The sequence below is a fragment of the Suncus etruscus genome, chromosome 9, assembly GCF_024139225.1.
Source record: "Suncus etruscus isolate mSunEtr1 chromosome 9, mSunEtr1.pri.cur, whole genome shotgun sequence".
NCBI classification, from domain to species: domain Eukaryota; kingdom Metazoa; phylum Chordata; class Mammalia; order Eulipotyphla; family Soricidae; genus Suncus; species Suncus etruscus.
In genome coordinates, this window is record NC_064856.1 from 116033418 (window position 1) to 116049232 (window position 15815).

The 15815-nt window shown below is 40.4% G+C and overlaps 1 non-coding gene across 1 annotated transcript; it reads left to right on the forward strand.

Annotated features, from left to right (window-relative positions):
• Positions 1-15542: 15542 nt before the first annotated feature.
• On the forward strand, positions 15543-15653 carry LOC126019955 (U6 spliceosomal RNA). The gene has a single exon (XR_007499556.1). It is a non-coding gene; the product is annotated as a U6 spliceosomal RNA (small nuclear RNA).
• Positions 15654-15815: the final 162 nt, after the last annotated feature.

A 15815-nucleotide genomic window follows, 5' to 3' on the forward strand; every position in this document is an offset into this window, starting at 1 on the left:
CCATGTCCCCCATATTTTGGTGGGCCTATGCAAACAATATTTGCTACTCTAACACCGTTTTTACTGTGCTTTTTTGACTCTAACCCTTAAAAAAAACCTCTTAAACTTTTGTGTTAACTTAAACTAATATGCATGTGCATGAAAATATAAAAAATACGATGCCTTCAATGTTTAAGGAGTCACATAAATCTCATGGCTTTAGATTGCTTTGTGTACTGCTAAGCAATGTTATAATGTACTACAATCTGGGGACTTGAGGACAAAGTAATTGTACATGGGTTCTGCCTTATTTTTCTTAATGTTCTTTGACTGTAAGTTCAATATTTAGGCATCAGCAAGGGGATTTCTTCTGAGAACTCTGTTTATGGGCGATTGTCCTTCCACTATAACTTTACCTTGTCCTCTTTGCATCATTGTTCTCATAATTAAAAATAAAAAATTAAAAAAAATCAACATACCTTACTTCTTCAGGTCTCTCAAAGCAGACCACTTGTGCTGTGAACTAAGTTCACATTTGTGTTTCTCCAATCTTTCTAAGTTAGCACAAAGATGTTCAAATTTTGAGCTCCACAGTTATCTGTTTTTTTTTAAATCCAGCAATTGCATTTCAAAGTTGCCAATGTCGATATTAAAGGGAGAAAAAATTTAATTTCATTACGGTGGCATCCAGAGGATTTTTTTTTTAACAAAGGTCAATGTCGCTTTGCTGTTTCTGAAATCCTGAAACCTCTTGAGAAAAGCTTTCCTCATATTTAAAAGTGCTGTTTTAAAATAGGTAATGTCGGGGGCCGGGTGGTGGCGCTAAAGGTAAGGTGCCTGCCTTGCCTGCACTAGCTTTGGACGGACCGCGGTTCGATCCCCCGGTGTCCCATATGGTCCCCCAAGCCAGGAGCAACTTCTGAGCGCATAGCCAGGAGTAACCCCTGAGCGTTACTGGGTGTGGCCCCAAAAAAAGCCAAAAAATAAATAAATAAAAAAATAAAAAAAAATAAAATAGGTAATGTCAATATCAGAATTATTTTCTTGGTGTTTCAACAGGCTTGGAAAGTGAATCAAAGTTTCTCTGTCAAAATCTTGAGCTAAAACAGATAATTTGTTTTTAAACGAAATAACTTCTTCTAACATAAAAAAATTGTGTTTCCTTTACCCTGTAGTTTATGAGTATGCTGATTTAGATGTAAAGTACATTCACAATGATATACAGTTTTTGAATCCACTGATCTGGATAGTGAAACCCTTATCAAGGAAAAATGCTTTGATTTCTGATGATAAGGAAGCAAAACGTTTCAAAACGTTTCCTCTTGATAATCAAAATGTGCTGAAAATTTGAAATGCTACAATATGGAGATGAAACAGGCAAAAGAGAAAAACCTTTTTAACAATCTTTAAAAGCAAGATCAGTGTTCCAGAGAAAAGTAGTGATTTCAGGGGAAAAATCTATTGACACTTTAGTTTGTGCTGCAAGAAACCAAACTAAAATGCAACACAAAAACAAAAACGGTATTTTGTTAAAGGCATATGATATCATATCATAAAGGAATTATGATATATTGCCTGAAACATTTTAAAAATAATAGGGGTTGGAGAGATAGTATGGAGGTAAGGTGTTTGCTTTCATGCGAAGAATGGTGGTTCGAATCCTGGCATCCCCTAAGGTCCCCGAGCCTGCCAGGAGCGATTTCTGAGAATAGAGCCAAGAGTAATCCCTGAGCGCTGCCAGGTGGACCCAACCTCCCAAATAACCCATATAACCTTCCAAGGTTGAATAAAGAAGATGAAGCATATCTAAACACCCCCATCACTATTGAGGAAATTAAAACTGTAATCAAAAATTTGCCCAAAAACAAAAGCCCAGGCCCTGATGGATTCACGAATGAATTCTTTCTTTTTTTTTTTTTTTTTTTTTTGGTTTTTGGGCCACACCCGGTAACGCTCAGGGGTTACTCCTGGCTATGCGCTCAGAAGTTGCTCCTGGCTTGGGGGACCATATGGGACACCGGGGGATCGAACCGCGGTCCGTCCAAGGATAGCGCAGGCAAGGCAGGCACCTTACCTTTAGCGCCACCGCCCGGCCCCACGAATGAATTCTTTCAAACCTTTCAAGAGGAACTACTATCAATCCTGGCCAAGCTCTTTTATGAAATCGAAAAAACAGGAACACTTCCAAATAGCTTTTATGAAGCCAACATCACTTTAATACCAAAACCTGATAGAGATGCTGCCAAAAAAGAAAATTACAGACCAATATCCCTGATGAACACAGATGCAAAGATCCTCAACAAAATCCTGGCGAACAGGATCCAGTGCCTCATCAAGAATCATTCACTTTGATCAAGTAGGTTTCATCCCAGGAATGCAAGGATGGTTTAATATTCGTAAATCTATCAACCTAATACACAACATCAACAACAAGAAAAATAAAATATCACATGGTCATATCAATAGATGCAGAAAAAGCATTTGATAAGGTTCAACACCCATTCTTGATGAAAACTCTCAGCAAGATAGGAATAAAAGGAACCTTTCTCAAAGCCATCTACCAGAAGCCAGTGGCAAATATTATCCTCAATGGAGATAAACTAAAATCCTTCCCTCTAAATTCTGGTACAAGACAAGGCTGTCCTCTCTCACCATTACTATTCAACATAGTACTGGAAGTACTTGCTATAGCGATTAGGCAAGAAAAACATATCAAGGGAATCCAGATAGAAAAGGAAGAAGTCAAGCTCTCACTCTTTGCAGATGACATGATACTCTACTTAGAAAACCCTAAAGACTCTACCAAAAAGCTTCTAGAAATAATAGATTCATATAGCAAAGTGGCAGGCTAAAAATTTAACACACAAAAATCAATGGCCTTTTTATACACTCCTTGGGAAAAGAAATATGGGAAGCATTACTTTCCCCAATTTTAAGCTGTATTACAAAGCAATAGTTATAAAAACAGCATGGTATTGGAATAAAGACAGAACCTCAGATCAGTGGAATAGGCTTGAGTACTCAGAGAAGGTTCCTAAGACATATAACCACCTAGTTTTTGATAAAGGATCAATAAATCCCAAATGGAGCAAGGAAAGCCTATTCAACAAGTGGTGTTGGCACAACTGGTTAGCCACTTGCAAAAAAGCGAACTCAGACCCCCCAGCTAACACCATGTACAAAGGTAAAATCCAAATGGATTAAAGACCTTGATATCAGATCTGAAACTATAAGGTATATAGAACCACATGTAGGTGAAACACTTCAGGACATTGAGACTAAAGGCATCTTTAAGGAGGAGACAGCACTTTCCAAACAAGTGGAAGCAGAGACAAACAGATGGGACTATATTAAGCATCTCAAAGGAAATAGTGCCCAGAATACAAAGGCCACCCACTGAGTGGGAGAAATTATTCACCCAATACTCATCAGATAAAGGACTAATATCCAAAATTTACAAGGTACTGACAGAACTATACAAGAAAATAACAACTAACCCCATCAAAAAATGGGGAGAAGAATGAACAGACACTTTAAAAAAGAAGAAAGGCAAATGGCCAAAAGGCACATGAAAAGATGCTCAACATCACTAATCGTCAGGGAGATGCAAATCAAAACTATTATCAATCTCACACCACTGAGATTGGCACACCTCACAAAAAAGGAAAACAAGCAGTGCTGGCGGGGATGTGGAGAGAAAGAAACTCTTTTTCACTGCTGGTGGGAATGCCATCTAGTACAACCTTTATGGAAAGTGATATGGAGATTCCTTCACAAACTGGAAATTGAGCTTCCATACGATCCAGCTATACCACTCCTAGGAATATACCTGAAGAACACAAAAATACAATACAATAATCCCTTCCTTACTCCTATATTCATTGCAGCGCTATTTACAATTGCCAGAATGGAATACTATGCAGCCATCAGGAGAGATAATGTCATAAAATTTTCCTATACATGGATGTACATGGAATCTATTATGTTGAGTGAAGTAAGTCAGAGGGAGAGAGAAAGATGCAGAATGGTTTCACTCATCTATGGGCTTTAAGAAAAATGAAAGACATTTTTAACAGTATCTCAGAGACAAGAGAGATGAGAGCTGGTAGGTGCAGCTCATGACATGAAGCTCATCACATAGCGTGATGAGTGCAGTTGGAGAGATGACTACACTGAAAACTATCATAACAATGTGAATGAATGAGGGAAGTAGAAAGCCTGTCTCGAGTACAGGTGTGAGGAGGTGGGGAGGAGGGAGATCTGGGAAATTGGTGGTGGGAATGTTGCACTGGTGAAGGGGGGTGTTCTTTACATGACTGTAATCATACAACTATAATCATGTTTGTAATCACGGTGTTTAAATAAAGATAATTATAAAAAAAAGACTTGCTGACTTGTAGCTCGGGGTTATTGGCCCCTAGTTAACAGTTCCTGCATATGCTTAAATGAATGAATAAACCCCTTGCTTTTGCATGAGACTAAAGTCTTGGTGTCTTTAAAAGATGTGTGTCGGTTCCTTGAACTTAACACCCAGTTTATTTTACCATGTAGAAATGTTGGGGGACTACTAGCAGCAATGCTCAGGGGATATTTCAGGCTCTGGATCAAAGAATTAACCCAGTGAGTTTGGGAGACCATATGCACTGTTCTACCATTGAGCCCCTTTTTTTTGGGGGGGGGGATGCACCTATCAGTGCTGAGGGCTAACTCAAGGCTCTGCTTACCAATCACTTTTAGCAGGGCTGGCACCATATGCCCTTGGGCTCTGTTCAAGGCTAGAACCTTTCCTGCTTACTATCTCTCTGACAGCACCATGCAAAAAAATGAATTCGATATAGCCCCAGTTGTTTATATTTGTTTCTATTGCCCTTGTCAATAGAACCATATCACTGAAAATACAATATCTGAAGTTTTGGAATTAGAAAACTATTCTCAACCCCTACTTTTAACAGCTTTTTCTTTCTTTTTCTTTTTTTCTCTTTCTTCTTTCCTTCCTTCTTCTTTTCTTTCCTTCCTTCCTTCCCTCCTTCCTTTCTTCCATTCCTCCTTCCTTCCATTATTCCCTTCCATTCCATCCTTCCTTCATTCCTTTCTTTGTTCCTTCCATTCTTTCCTTCCACTCCTTCCTTCCATTCCTTTCTTTCTTTCCTCCTTCCCTTCCTTTCATTCCTTTTTCTTTCTTCCACTCCTGCCTTACTTTTCTTCCTTCCATTCCTCTCATCCATTTCTTCCTTCCATTCCTACCTTTTTCCTTTCATTTTGTCCTTCCACTCCTTCTTTCCATTCCTTTCTTTCCTCCTTCCTTTCTTCCATTTCTTTCATTCCTCTTCCTTCCCTTCCTTCCTTCCTCTCTTCCATTCTTTTCTCTTCTATTCTTTTCTTCCTTCCTTCCATTTCTTTCTTCCACTCCTTCCTTCCTTTCTTTCCTCCTTCCTCCCTTTATTCAATTTTTAATTATTTTTGGGTCACAACAGATGGAAATCAGGAGGTATTCCTGGCTCTGTGCTCAGAAGTTGACCTGGCAGGCCCCGGGGGACCATATGGGATACTGTGATTCAAACCACCGTCTGTCCTGGATCGGCTGCATGCAAGGCAAATGCCCTAGTGCTGTGCTATCTCTCTGGCCCCTTATAATGGGCTCACCAGATGTAAACCTAAATATATGCCACTATAGTGTCCCCCTATTTGGGAACACATAAGTTAGGGAGGGAATTCTACATCACATGAACTATCCACATCAGGAACAAAAGCATCGGAAATAATTTCATGATGCTTCTTTTTCTTTTTCTTTTTGGTTTTTGAGTCACACTGGGCAGCGCTCAGGGGTCACTCCTGGCTCTACGCTCAGAAATCGCTCCTGGCAAACTCGGGGGACCATATGGGATGCCGGGATTCGAACCACCGTCCTTCTGTATGCAAGGCAAACACCCTATCTCCATGCTATCTCTCTGGCCTCGATACTGCTTTTTCTTATAATTTATTTCATTGTGGGTGTAGAGTTGTTCATGATTGAGTTTCTGTCATAGAATGTACACCACCTCTGACCAGTGCCTTTTTCCTGCCACCAATGTCCCCAGTTTTCCTCTAAAGCAATGATCTTATTATAGGACAGTACTTAATTTGTTTCTCACTTCTATTCACTTGGAGGGGCAGAGCTTAAGCTCAGAATACATGTGAGAAACATGTTTACACCCCCCCCCCAAATTAGTGCTGAGGAGACCTACAACTGGCATGGAGGCTCTAGAACAGAGAGAAATAGGCTACAGGATAAAGAGGCAGTTTATTGTACAGATATCTGGATAAAATCCAGATTTTTTTGAATTAACAGGAAATATTTACATTCTGGAACCACCCAAAATGTTTCTGTCTGCTTGCTTGTTAGAGCCATATTTAAACATTTGTCCATGAGGTTATTCCACTTAGCACTAGGTCAATGGAGATGAACCCACTTAGGCTCATATAGGTCAAGAAGTGACATAAAGCAGTCTCATATGTGAGATGCTTCCCAATGTCAGGGAACAGTCCTCCTAGAGCTCTCTGTTCTATAAAATCTGAATGATAGAAGCATACTTCAAGAAATATTTTGACACCTTGTGTCATTTCATTACTCAGGAGACAGTGTTACCCTCAAGTCTGACTGAAACAGAACAACAGAATTTCTAGACACCATGAGTCCATAAAGACAGACCCTTGCCCAACTGAGGTCATGACAGGAAATTCCTGGTCCCAGCAGTAAGCTGCTTCTGTGCCTGTCCCCGGAACTGTTATTTATAATCCATGAACCCTGAGTCTTCTCTCTAGTCCTAAACTTCCCCAGGTTAGGGCCAAGTATCTTTTCAAAGATGTTCTGGGGGAAACGTGGTGGTTCTCAGTGTTCTTTAGTGGGTCGCAGTGACAGCTGGAAGTTCTTAGTGCCCTAAACAGCCCTTCCCTCTCCATGTATGAGTGTTCACTTTCTCTTCCCTTCAGCCAGCCTCACAGAGTCAACAAATAACTGGGGATGATGGATTATGACAATACAGATGGTGGGAATTGACTGGTGGTAGAATTGGTGTTGAAGTGTTCTCTGAATAAAAGTCAACTATCTTTCATTTGGGGGGGGGACACCCAGCAGCACTCAGGGATTACTCCTGTCTCTGCACACAGAAATTATTCCTGGCATTCATGGAGGACCATATGTAATGCCAAGAATCGAACCCATGTCCATCCTGGGTTAGCTGTGTGCAGGCAAACATCCTAGCACTGTGCAACCACTCTGGCCCTCAACTATCTATTACTTTGTAACTCACATTTCTTTAAATACAAAAATAGAAATCATGACTACAAACTGAAATGGTAAAACATCACCTCATGAAGAGACTTCTAGTAGTTCTGAAAATAACATCTGCACGAAGAAAATATATTCAGATGATAATTCCAAAAAATTGTGTTCTGCACATGATTCTAGTTGTTAATTCCAGATTCAACATGTTCCTGACATTGTGTCTGCAGTTTGTGATTTGGCCCTACATGCCACGGCATACATAAACTTCTAGGGAGCTCAGTCCACCAGATGTATCCTCAGATTTTTCTGGTGGGGAAAAGTGAAATAACCCACATGGAGTTCCTCAAAAGGCTTGCTTTGGACACCTTTTCCCCCCTGCATGGATGGTTGAAGAATTTCCAAAGAGATGCTTGGCATTACATTTTTAGTCATTATTTAGCTATCTCTCCTTTGTAAATCTCAGGCAAAATTGTGGCCTCTATCAAATAATTTGGCTCAGAAATTCCAGCACCAAAGGTTACTATGAGAACCCTTTTCTGGATAATATTTAGTACCTAAGAGCAAAGACAATATTTTTTTCTCTTTTTCAAACATGACCTGCAGCTGCAGTCTCTGAGTATCAAGGGTGAATGCAGATCCTGGGCTATTTTTTGTTTGTTTTGGTTTTTGGGTCACACCCGGCAGTGCTCAGGGGTTACTCCTGGCTCTATGCTCAGAAAATCACCCCTGGCAGGCACGGGGAACCATATGGGATGCCGGGATTTGAACCCCATCCTTCTGCATGAAAGGCAAATGCCTTACTTCCATACTATCTATCTCTCTGGCCCCAGATCCTGGGCTATTGACTCTCCTCAGGAAATAGGGAAACACATTTTAGGGGATCTGGCTCCTTCCTTTACTTGACCTCTAAAACAATAGAGCCCAGCCCAGTGAAGATCAAGTTCCTAGATATTTTCTACTTCCTAATAATCCCTGATTTACATTTTTTAATTTTTTATTTAAACACCTTGGTTACAAACATGATTGTGGTTGGGTTTCAGTCATATCAGATGACACCCCCCCCATCACCAGTGCAACATTCCCAGCATCAGTGACCCAAATATCCCTCCTCCCCTCCCCATCCCTACCTGTACTCTAGACAGGCTTTTCACTTCCCTCATATATTCTCATTGTTAGGATAGTTCGCAATGTGGTTATTTCTCTAACTAAACTCATCACTCTTTGTGGTGAGATTCATGAGGTCGGCTGTAACGTCCAGCCCTCCTCTTTTGTCTCTGAAAATTGTTGAGAAATTGAAGTAAGCTTGCAAAGAGCTTCCCTGAGTTATAACCTTCTCCTTTGTAACTCAGAATCCTTATAGCTCATAGCCATAGCTTGAGTATGTTTACTGTTAAACTTTGCTTTGTGATTGTAATTATTCTTCTCTATACCTATGGTTGGTTTTACCCCTATAATCCCCTTGCCTAAAGATTAAACTTGTCGCACTTCTGCCAGAAGATGTGTTGACCCCACATACTCTGTGTGGTTTCATTATTTATACCTCATATTTCGCCGCCTGTGCTACCCACTCTCCCTAAAGTGGAGTCACTGAAATCTCACGGATGGCTGTAGGAAAGAAGCCGCCTATAGCACTACACATAAGCAGCATAAGATGAATTACTACCTGTATCAAATATGTATCAACATGGACTCATTAATGGCTAGGAGTGAGCAGACACAGTTCCTGTAAAAGTCTCTGGAAATAATCACCTCGAGTATCTATTTTTTTTGTTTGTTTGCTTGTTTTTTGGGCATCACCAGTGACACTCAGGGGATGCTCCTGGCTATGTGCTCAGAAATTTCTCCTAGCTTGGGGGACCATATGGGACAATGGGGATCGAACCAAAGGCCTTCCTGGATCTGTTGCCTGCAAGGCGAACACCCTACTGCTGTCCTGTTGCTTCGGCCCCTCAAGTGTCTTTTAAATAAGTAGCTTCATCACAAAGATTGACTTCCTAGAAGACTGAGGATAGCTGAAACCAAGCAAGGAAAACTCAGCTTGGAGTTGAGAACTGGGCATGCAATGGGGAGCACGCGAAGCCTCACTCTAGAGTCTATGACTGGATCCAGCTGATGCCAGCACTTCTGGACACATTCTATCTTTGTGTCTGATCTTGAACAATTAAGTAGCACAGAATATTTCACACACCAGTGACAGTGACAAATTACTAAATACATGACACCATAAAAGTGACCATAGCACTGCCAGAAAGTACCATCTCCACCCTCTGCTAAGGGCTGGATTCCAAGTCAAGAATATGGAGACACAAATATGGGCATCAAGCAGTGCTCAAGAGACACTCCAGGACATGGTCTTGCTAACAGATGAATTTCAACTCAGAGAAAGACTAATGTCCAGAATTTATTAAAAATGTGCATAGATTTAACTCCAAAAATCTAGACATAGACAATTCTGATGATTCCTGCTATTTGAGGACAGTTCTGTTCCATGACTGGGTAAGATCAGAGGAGACTGTTCTGTGGTAGTGTCCCTTCTGACTCTCAACAAGGGTGAGGACTAAATAACAGGGCCTGATATGTGCCACAGATTCAACCTTTACAACATAACCCATAACCCATAGCTGTGACTTGTGTCCTGTTCTTTGGCCATGAGTGGAAAGAAAATCCAAAACATTTTTGTTCATTTACTTTCCCTATAGGACAAGGTCAGGGTATAGAAGTGTAAAAGTTGCAGGACTTGAGTTCTTGTGGTTCTTCTAGTAGTTCCTGGGAGAATAGGATTCTTTCTTTTGGCAAATAGAAAATAATAGAGAGATATCATGTATTTACCCTCAAAGAAAGCCTGAGTCTGCGAGCCACATTCTGTGTTTAAGCCCATGACTCTCTGAAAGAAGTCATGAGGCATTAGAGTCCCTGTCATCTCACCCAACACAGCTGCTTCTTTTTTCTGATACACTCTGGATGTGGGTCGTCACACTGTGTCTCACACTGAGGCCTGTGTCCTCAGATCTCAGAATGCCAGTTTGATGTGGATTGTGCTGGTGGAGTTGTCTGCAGTGAGGGTGACTCTGCTCTGGAACTGCTGTTTATCTTGCATCACCAACTTCGGGGTCTTTCCTTCTCATTTATTCAAGTCCTTGTCCAAGGATCTGTCACACCCAGTGTATAAAAAAGGTGGTGGAGGTGTATCCTGATTCCTTGCAGGACATCTTCACTGATGTACCAGGTTCCTCACCTCAGCCCCAGACTACACCAGCTGCACCTGTGAGTGAACACCTGTGGTCAGAGATGGGACTGAAGGAGTCCCTGAATGGCCTAGTTCCCTTCTTATTGCAGGGATTGGGACACTTACCTGTGGCTGCTGTGAGCAGAAAGAGGCTTTTCAATGTCTAATCAATGCTGAGGCTGTGCTTTTACAGCCACATTCGTGAAGAGTGATGATTTTTTTATGTTTTTGTATAGAAACACTAGTATTTAATTTAATAGACATCAAATATTTGCATACTCATGATATGGAAAAATTCACAATTGAAACCCAATAATAGTAGAAGCAAAGAACAACTCTGGTTCCATGCTCAAGGGGAGGACTAAAAGCTTAAGAGCCTGATTCCATTGAGAAACTAGGCTGACAGGACATTCTACTCTCAGAGAACTCTCTGACAGGCCCTGCTCCCTAAACTTTCTGTGAGCTTTAATATCAGGAGTTGATGTAGATATTTTGGGATTAGTTTGTTTAAATATTTTATTTATTTCTTTTAATTAGTGAAACTTGCATTCTACCCATTACTTTTGATAAATCCAGAAATCTTCAAAACAATTTTTAATATTTTCTTCAACTTGTTTTCATTTTCCAACAGGAGAAAATGTTGGGAAGCAATTCCAAAGACCATGAACAAATTCCGATTGCTGCTTTGTTCAGATGTGTTTCTTTATTTTCGTAAACAGGAAACCCCAGAACTTAAGGAACATCCCACCTAGGCCACTAAACCTACTTTGCCTAGCCTAGAGTCTGAACTTCTAAGCCCTGAGTGACCCCTACTGCCTAAATCTGCCTGCAGGGAGGGTCCTGTTTGGATTCCCAGCACTGCCACACTCATACCTCCTCTTATGTATGAAATGCTGTCAGTCCATGTGAGCTGATTTCAGAATGCTCCTTTGGGCACTTCTTTGAGATTATACACTATTAGGCTGTGAGCAGTAAAAGAGGTGGCAAAAGGCACAGGTCCTGGGAGTCTGGTAAACAATTTCTTCTGCAATTCGAAGCAGGAGCAGTCTGGCAGGGTTATGGCAGAACAAATACAAACTATTTGTCTGGCTTGTCTTAATGGGTTGTGATATTGACCATGTAGTCAACAGGCATTTGTTTGTAAAGCATTATGCTCTTCTATAAGTGACTTAAAATATTGGCATTGCTAGGTGATCAGCTGATTGATTTTCTAAAGACATTGGATCTTGGTGACCAAAAGGTGGTCTTATCTGAATGATGAACATAGGCTCAGAGCACTTTTGTAAGTTTCAATTGTTGAAGCAAATCATAAAGCACAGGATTGTATTGATCTAGGCTTTGATATAAATTTTGTTTTGTTTTGGGGTCACGGTCACACCCGGCAGTGCACAGGGGGTTCTCCTGGTTCTATGCTCAGAAATTGCTTCTGGCAGGCTCAGAGGACCATATGGCATGCTGGGATTCAAATCACCGCCGTTCTGCATGCAAGGTAAACACTACCTCCATGCTATCTTTCCAGCCCCGACATAAATATTTTTATTTGAGATTTTGCATACAGTTTGTTTAAATTTTAGTTTAATCTGTTCCTTCAGATTGTTCCAGAAATTACAGACTGATACTATAAAGATTGTCATGAACTTACCATGTTAAAATATTGGGAAACAATTCAAGAGACAATGCACAATGTCCTCCCTGAATGCCTATTTCAGAAGGATTTTCTTGAAAATAGACCATCCCAGGATTTGAAAAACCTCCACAGCCCCTTCACCTTCTCCTGGGCTGGAGCCTAGACTGGCAGGTCCTGAACATCCCCTGTTGCCCAGACCTACCCTGGAGGGAAGATAATGTCTGAGTCCCCAGCATTGTCAACCTCACAACTCCTACACCTATAAAATGTTGCCAGTCTGTGAGAGCTATTAGTGTAGTGACCTGATTTTGTCCATCATAGTTTTATACTATATGTATCTAACATAGGTACAATAATATTTCCATCACAAAGTTAATTCACACATCCCTTGGCCCCTCCAATGTGCCCCACACATTCTCCTACTCTTCCCTGTGCCAATTGTAGTTGACCTCTTCATTCTCCTGCCAACCTCCTACTACCTGGCAGTACAAATTTTTTTTTCCAAGGACAATGATGGGTTTAATGGGTAGCCTCTTATTTCCTTCTCTATGTGCCATAGTTGTGAAATAATACATATATGATCTTCTCTGACTCATTTGGTCAATATGATACCTTCCTATTCCATCCAAACTGTAGTAAAGTTAAAGTTAGAATATTTTTTATAACTCTGTACTATTAATATGATGTACATATATTAAGACTTAATACAATCATTCATTCATTTGCTGGTGAATATTTGGGTTGCTTCATATCCTGGATATTTATTGAACGAAGCAATGAACACAGATGTGAATATTTAATTATTTAAATTTTTATTTAGACACTATTCATTTCAATGTTATTAACAACAGAATTTCATCACAACACCTATTTCAAGTATGCTTCCATCCATCAACGAACCATGGAGCCCTGTAATCCACATTATACCTTCCTGAAAAACTCAGTTTTGACAGTGGTATACATTTTAAAATTAAATGTTTGTAATACAGAAACAAACTTACTCATAACTGAAATTCAGTCATACAAAATCTCAAACACATTCTTTCACCATTGTACATTTACATTATTTCACCACATCAATAACCCAATATTAAAATGTAGTTTTAATTCCAATCCAAATAAAATTCCAATATTCTATCCTCTTAGCTTTTCAAGATTTTCAACATCTCAGTATTCTAACATTCCAATTGTCCAATATTTTAATACTCCAATATTCTAATATTCCAGTATTCCTATCTTTAACATCCATATATTCCATTAATATAACATGCCAATATTTCATTATTAAAATATTTTAATATGGGGGCTGGAGAGACGGCACAGGGGTAGGACGTCTGCCTTAAAAGCAGCAGACCCAGGATCAATGGTGGTTCAAATCCCGGCATCCCATATGGTCCCCCATGCCTGCCAGGAGCGATTTCTGAGCATAGAGCCAGGAGTAACCCCTGAGTGCCGCCAGGTGTGACCTCCCCAATTTTTCTGATATGAAGTCATACATATAATCCATTATTCTCAACACCAATTTCCAACAAATTAATATTAAAAAATAAAAAATTTGGGCCCGGAGAGATAGCACAGCGGCGTTTGCCTTGCAAGCAGCCGATCCAGGACCAGAGGTGGTTGGTTCGAATCCCGGTGTCCCATATGGTCTCCCGTGCCTGCCAGGAGCTATTTCTGAGCAGACAGCCAGGAGTGACCCCTGAGCAACGCTGGGTGTGGCCCAAAAACCAAAAAAAAAAATTATTTTTTCGGAATTTCAACAGTCTTGAATTTCAATATTCCAACATCTCAATAATCCACTACATCTATATCCAATCATTCTATTTTACTCTATAATTTCAAAATACCAATATTCCGCGTGAAAGGGGTATGTGTGAACATTATGTATTAGGAATGTGTGTAGTGGCCATGTATGAAGGGCATGCCTGAGTGGGCCCCTCAATAATATTCTTTTTTTCTTTTTTTTGCTTTTTGGGTCACATCTGGTGACACTCAGGAGTTATTGCTGGTTATGTGCTCAGAAATCACTCCTGGCTTGGGGGACCATATGGGACACCCGGGATTGAACCGCGGTCCGTCCTAGGTTAGCATGCGCAAGGCAAACACCTTACTGCTTGCACTGTTGCTTTGTCCCTCCCCCTCAATAATATTCTTAAAGGACTTTTTGAATTGTTTCTCAAATTTACATTTCATTCTTTGTGTACGGGCCATGCTGATTTTCTAGGCTAGGTCCCCCTAGCCTGAAAGGAGAAATTTCTGAGCACAGAGCCAAAAGTAACTCCTTAGCACAACCAGGTATGACCCAAAATACTAACAACAAAAAAGGTAAGAGTATAACAAAACTTCCTCCATCCCCCCATTTTTTTTAAAGGAAAGGTAGATTTCTGTCAATTTGCCTACTATTCACTCTGAGACATGTACTTTCTCTCCACTTATGCTTCTTTTCTTTTTTGTTTATGGGTTCGCTGCTGTGCTCAGTCTAGAGCTTCTTAGGGCTCATTCCTTGTGGAACTCATGGAAGCTTATAGTTTGGGGAGCTCTAACCCAGGGCTATGTGTACTATGTATACAAGGCAAGAGCCTTGTTAGCTGTCCTATCTCTTCAGCACCATCCCCTCATGATCTATAAATAAAACTTCTAAATCACACAAAAGTAAATTCCTTAACTTCAAGCACTTAATATACTAGAGAATTTTCATAATAAATATTCTGGTGCTACATCTTTGAATTAAAAAAATATTTAGCTCACCTGGCTACGGTTAGGTTTGTACTCAGGAATAGCTCCTGGAGGGCTTGGGAACCATATGTGGTACTGGGGATTAAATCCAGGTTGACCATGTGCAGGTATCTCTCTGACCCCAACCTAAATTTTTTTTAAAGTAACTAAATATTGGGGCCAGAAAGATAGCACAATTGTAGGGCATTTGAACCTGGGTTTGACTTTGGTCCCCCACACCTGCCAAGAGCAATTTCTGAGCACAGAGACAGGAGAAACTTGTGAGCATTGCTGGGTGTGGCCCCAAAACCAATACAAAACAAACAAACAAACAAACAAAAAAACAAAAGTAACTGCTTATTATCAGAAAAAAATGTAAAAGTTGGGAAATGTAACTTGGAAAATGGCCCAAAAGACTGAATGCATGCTGTGTATGTGAAGGTCATGGCTTCAGTCTTTGACACTGCATGGTCTCACCTGTTGCAGTGGAAGCCACTTCCACACACAGTGACCCATGAGTACCAAGCAAAGGTTTGGGGCCACATCTAGTGGTACTCAGGGTTTACTCCTGTCTGCATGCAGAACTTACTCCTGGTGCCCTTGGGGGATCATATGGTAAGCCAGGGATTGAAGTTGGTTCAACAATGTACAAGACAAGTGATCTACCTGAAGCTTTGCTAAATGTCTGGCACAAGTTAATATCTAATCTGATGAAAAATCAAAACAAAGTGGTGCTCGCTTCGGCAGCACATATACTAAAATTGGAACAATACAAGAGATTAGCATGGCCCCTGTGCAAGGATGAAAAATCAAAACAAAGTGAAACTGATTAATCCTTTTTTTACTTATATTCTAGATAGCAGCTCCTGCCTTTTCCATTGAACCATAGAACTTGAGTCATTTCGCTCTCTCACATTTTTTTCCCATTGTTTAATGTCTTTATTTAAACACCGTGATTATAAACATGACTGTAGTTGGGTTTCAGTCATACCTTCACCAGTGAA